Raw genomic sequence first — 6000 nt, forward strand, 5'->3', positions numbered from 1 at the left:
AAAGCAGAAAACACTCAACACTGCCGCGACGCTGCAATGGCGAACTGCTGTAGCCGCCTCTATGCGATGACTTTAGCCCGAAGCTGATGCCTTGGCAGTGGGCATGCCGCAGCTCCGGCCTGGAGCTGTAATGATAAATATGTTAGCAGAAAACCTCAGCGGCTGCAGCGCCGTGCTGCTATGGCGACCTGGTGTAGTAGCAGCTATGCAGCAGCTCCAGCCGAGCTGAAAGGATAGAAATGATGTTAGCAGCAGACATGTAGCAGCCGCAGCAAGAAGCTATAAAGTACAACATGATTAGTGGAACCTGTAGCCAAAAGCTGCCATGATAACCTGATGTCATAGCCGTGGGCCTGCAGCCGCTCCCCTGGAGCTGAAATAATAAACAGGATGAATAGCAACCAGCATGTATTAGCTTTAGCATGAGCTGTAGGAAAACAGTACTGTAGCCAAGTGCGGCGGCTACGGAAACACCACTAGAACATACGGTGTGCTATGTGACCCAGTACTATAACCTTAGTTTGAAACAAAAATCTAAGTTAAATCCCTTTAACTTCTGGTAAAACACTGGTAGCAGCTTAAAATGCAGCAGTAACGATAACTTGCTGGTGTAGCAGCGGACCAGAAGTGCTTTAGCCAGGAGCTGTAAAGATACAAATAATGTTAGTATCAGACCCGTGGCAGCTGAGCATGAACTGCCCAGATAAACATGATGCCAGCATCCTACAAGCAGTAGCATCAGTTGTAATTATTAGCAGCCATAACAGCAGCATTAGCAGCTTGAGTTGAGCTAGCCTCAGCCGAAACCACGGAGACATGACATTATCCGACTGCGGCAGCAGCTACAATTGGCCTATTTTTATTAGCATTTAGTAAAGCAGTACCACTGACAACTTAGAACAAAACCCCAGCTAAAAGCCTGCGATGCGAGGAAAAAGCTGCAGCTGATGGATGCTGAAACTGAAAGAGAAGCCCAGAGCGCCCCAGCAAGGGGGCTGAGTGACAAACAAATTCCAGTAACAACACGTGGCTGCTCCATACCAAGCAGAAGTGTGCCCAATATGCTACAATCAGAACAAAATATGTACCAGTGAACGTTTTTCAGCCTCGCGATTACCCGCCGGTCGAGCAGAGACACACCCTTTATCAGCTTCTCAAGAGAGGCGACTCACGTCTTTTACTGAACCCTCCCGCGGAGCGCGGTACATATCCGTCGCCGTGTCTCATGAGCGGTGTGCCGGTTATGACCGAAGCAATAGGTCGCTCTTGACAACGTACTTTAACTACAGAGGTTGATGTTTATTAGCGCTCCTCTAAACACATGTTGCCTACATGTTGTGTATGTGCAACCACTACAGACCCGTCTCTTAAGAGACACACACACACACACACACTTGAACGTGCAATGTATTCATTCACATGACAAGCAGCTGCCGCGATGACCAGCCGTGCGCGAGTGAAGAGGCCGTACGTATATTAAACAGACCATACACACAATATACGAGTTACCCAAGGAGAGGCTAAAGCAAAACAGCCCCCAATACCAACAATTAAGGCCGCTGCGAACGCAGCCCTCCCGCGCTCCAATCTGTAGTTCGTGGCACACTCAATCCCCGCTGTGCACCCGAAGCATGACATGCTAGAGAACTACATTTCCCATCCCCAGTGCTTAGCATGCGCTGACGAGCGTCCTGCCGTAAACCACCGCTTGACGTGAACTCGGCTAGCTCGGATGCTAGGCGAATGCTGCCGTCTACAGACACCCGCAACCTACAAACTGAATCCTCCTGGCGTGATTCATTACTTGCTACGGGGGCCACGTTTTCACGCGGGCCGCCGCTCTATGCCTTGACATGGCTAGCACGTTGTTTTACCAGCTAACAGCATCCTTACCGAAGTAGCCGGCTAACAATAGTCACCAGCTAGCTCCTAGCCGACTATACATTAAAACCTATTGCTCCACGCTAGCCGATACAGCCCGCGCAGTCGCAAAGCACAGTCGCTATTGTCGACAAACCCAACGACTGATTTTACCTTAACGCATGGTAGCCCAGCAAAGGCCCACCAGGGCACAAACAAGTTAGCATTAGCCCGTAGCCACAGCCAACTTTTCTTTGTTCCTGAGTTTAACTTAAGCCACGTTAGCAAAGCCCTTAAGCACCTTTAAATTAGCTTTAGCAACAAACGACTGCCACATTAGACTGAAGTACAGAATTCAGTTGGGCACCAGCAACGTTAGCAAGACAATATGAACCTTGAAGCAGTAGTTTAGAATTCACCAGCAACGTTTTAGCAAGACAATATGAACCTTGAAGCAGTAGTTTAGAATTCAGCAGCGATTACCAGAATAAAACAATCTCATCTTCCATACAACCTGGCCAAGATCACAGCTTCTTGGCTTAGCAGCTAAGAACATGAATTAGGCGATAATAAGTAGCAGAAACAGCCAGAAATACTCAGCCAGCTAGGCACCCTCTCCGAGCGTGTGGGCAGCAGCACAGCTACCTGGAGCAACAAGTGTGGCAACTGTATAGCAACGTAGCAGCGACCTCCGTAGCAGCGTTGAGTCTAGCAACTGACACTAAGCAGGTTAGATCTCCTTAAGTACTCTGGGTAAGGGGCCGGAGTATAAGACTCCGCCCACCTGGGGCGCGCCGTCAACCCCTTAGCTCTCACCCCCTGAACTGGCTACGTCATTCTTCCTGCGCTATGTGTCACTGTTAATAATCTATTATAGTGTATTATAATTATCATAGTAATATATTGATACTTTATAGTGTTAAGAGGGTGGCATTTCTTCCTATGGGCCTATGATAGCGCTACCAGAAGGTTTTTGCTAAACACATTGCACTTTCCTGTTAATCGTAGCCTCTTTTGTTTATTGTGAGCGCAACCGAAGGAGCAGGAGAAGTAGAACAGATTTTTTCCCCCAACGTTTGCAGGAACACTGCACTGTGAAAAAAAAAGACAACTTTCAGGGAAATTCACACGGTGGAAGTCCCACCTTTCTAACCACTCTCTGCCTTATGTCGTACCCTGGCTACGCAAGGTTGGAAATGTTTGATGGTGGGGTTGTGGTGTTTTTTCATTATTTTTTTTTTACGGTATTTATTTATAAATGTTTTGGTGAATTGCATCATCTCTGTGGAAGCCATCAAACCTCAAACAGAGTTTATCATCAAAGGCCTAATGGCAGAGAGAGAGAGAGAGAGAGAGAGAGAGAGAGAGAGAGAGAGAGAGAGAGAGAGAGAGAGACGCCCAGTGCACCAAAACTTGTATGTGCTGTGAGCCTGTAGGTCTGCTATTTTTATTTTATCTTGAAAATGTTTGCAAGTATTGAATATTTTGACCCAATTCTATTGCTGTCTTCTAAATCCTCCTTCTAAATCAGTGGTTTTCACATAGGCGAAAATGCCGCGGGGGTCGGGGTGGACATGTCCCATTCCAAGATCACTCCGTCCCCTCCCAGTCACTCCCAGAAATCCCCCCCCGTCCCCTCCAGTCAGGGACCTATAGTGGTCTAAATTCTGAAATCATGCACTAAACACGATCGAAGCGATTTACGATGCTTTTTGAATGATTTATAGATGCTATTATATGAGAACACCCCTCTGTTTTCCTGCAAAATGGTTTGGTCTGTGTTGCCAAGTTCTTAGAAACAAGCAGCCATATGAAAACCACAATATTCCAGGGTGGTTTTCATATAGCTGGCTGCTTGTTTCTCTCGCAAAATCTGGCAACATGTCTACGTTCTACAGATTTTCGTTTGCTGCTAGGAAATGAAAGTTAACTTAAGAAACCACAGGAGACTGCTGCTACAGCTGAAACTCAATAGAACACAATATTTATAACTTTGGTTCTGCCATTTCAAATAGTTAATAAGGAATGCCGCCACCCTGGACAAGGAAAGGATTACTTTGTTGTTTTTGTTGCCACCCTGGCCTGGACAAGGAAGCTAAAGGATTACTTTGTTGTTACTTTTGGGCTGTGTGTGAGAGGACTGGAGGAGGAGGAAGGATTTTCAATTCTCAAGCCGGTAATGAATGACATTTATACCGTATTGTGTTCTGGACTGGCGGCCTGTTCTAACCTGTGCCAACTGCTTGTGGACTGTATTATTGTATTGTGTGTTCAGTGTTCTGACGGCTGAGCGGCTGTCATGCTTCTGAGTTCTGAGTAGGATACTGTATTTTATTGTGGCCAGTGTTTTGAGTGATGAACGGTCGCTGTGCCAAATTGCTGCTATAGTCGGTGTTCCTGAGGTAAAAAGTTAACCATAGAAACATGAAAGAAACGTTGGTTATGACGAGAGGACTGTTTAATGTCTGTGTTTGTGTTGAAGTGTCTCAGAGAATACATGAAAGGTCGACCTAAAACAAAGTCGACCCAAACTCGTTTCCCAACGGGTCTGTGGCTAAGCTAGATGCAGAATAGACAAAAATCTAATCTTTGTTTATGGGGGTCCCTGGAACAATATATATATAGGCTCCTGGATTGATTGCCTTTTTAGCCATAGAATAGCTTTCAGTTGACTCAGTCTTTCAGTTTTCTTGGATCTGCGCCGTTGGGTTTTCAAACTTTTCCATGTCAATGACCCCCAAAATGACATGGACCCCAATCTCAAAATATGTTGTTCCAGGGACCGCCAGAAGCAAATATTTGAGTTACAAATGTTCACTTTTAAAAATCTATATTCAAAAATTAACAAAAAATTACACAATTTTTCTAAAATATCACTCAGATCTACAAGCTCGGTGCCACGCTGTGATTTTATATATGTGCATAAAATAATGGTTAAAGTGGTACCAGATCTCAACACTTGGGTGACTGAAAAAAATCACTTCCACTCTGACTGCGTTTTTCAGTCAAATTGACAGGTAAATTCTCTCCCTTTTGGCCCAGGAGAGCAACACCTCCTCCCCTGCTGCCAGTGGGGGTTCTATTGTCTTCCAAATGTGAATTAGCATTTCAATTGACCTCTCAAATGGGGAGCGCAAAAGTTGTGAAATTCTCTCCTTGCTTCTGGGAGGGGGAGGAATGGGTGAGACCTCTTTATGACCGATAACTAACAGTCAGAGTGGTATAATGGTATATTATTTCATACTTAGGAAACGTTTCAGAACGGGAAAAAAACGAGAACATATGTCTTGAGTATTTAGAAAAAGTCATGGAAAGGGAAATTTCTGATAGATTTCTGAGACCTTCGCGGGGAGAGTTATTGCACTTTGTGATCTCAAAATTGGTCAAAATGACCTGTCACCCGTGTGTTAATGGGTTAACACTAGCTCTGGTCCATAGCATTAGTGTTCGTCTATACCTCCGCACCTCCTTGGCAAAACCGGAAAACCTGCTCCTCTGGTCTGAAAATAACAAAAACTGTTTCGCCCCTCACCTAACCTCGCGTCACCAGGCTTTCTCGGGGGAAAGCCTGGTATTCGTTTACAACGGGCCATTAACCAAAACAAAGCGACGCCGCTACCGGATCAAATTTTGATCCGGTAGCGGCGTCGCTTTGTTTTGGTTCCCCCCGGTTGTTTCAACCAATCCCTATTAAAATGCTCGAGTAGCCTAGTGTAGTCTTGCCAGTCGCTACGAGTTGGACAAAAATATGGATATACCAAACACATTTTCCAAAAGCAAAACTACTCCGCATCAAGGGGTTTATTAGGTAGGCCCTAAAAGTATGTCCTTGAGCGCAGGGGAATTATTTTGGGGGGAAACTGAATCCGGTTTGATCTTTCCGGCCAAATTGTAGTCCTTTGAGTACTACAACATGACGTAGAGTGGTTTCTGCTCCCGACCGGATCAAACCCCGAAAAGTTAAGGGATCCCAGACTACCCCTCACCAAACCAAAGGTATCAGTGGACAGTTGAAAGCTTACTCTAATTAGTGGACGCAGTCTGGGACCCCCACCACGCACTTAAAATACATTTATAGGGCAAAATGAAAAATATTCCACCGGATGGAGACTCTATTTCTTCTAGTTTTTTACTATTTGT

This window comes from Nannobrachium achirus (genome assembly GCF_963921795.1).
Source record: "Nannobrachium achirus genome assembly, chromosome: 21".
NCBI lineage: Eukaryota > Metazoa > Chordata > Actinopteri > Myctophiformes > Myctophidae > Nannobrachium > Nannobrachium achirus.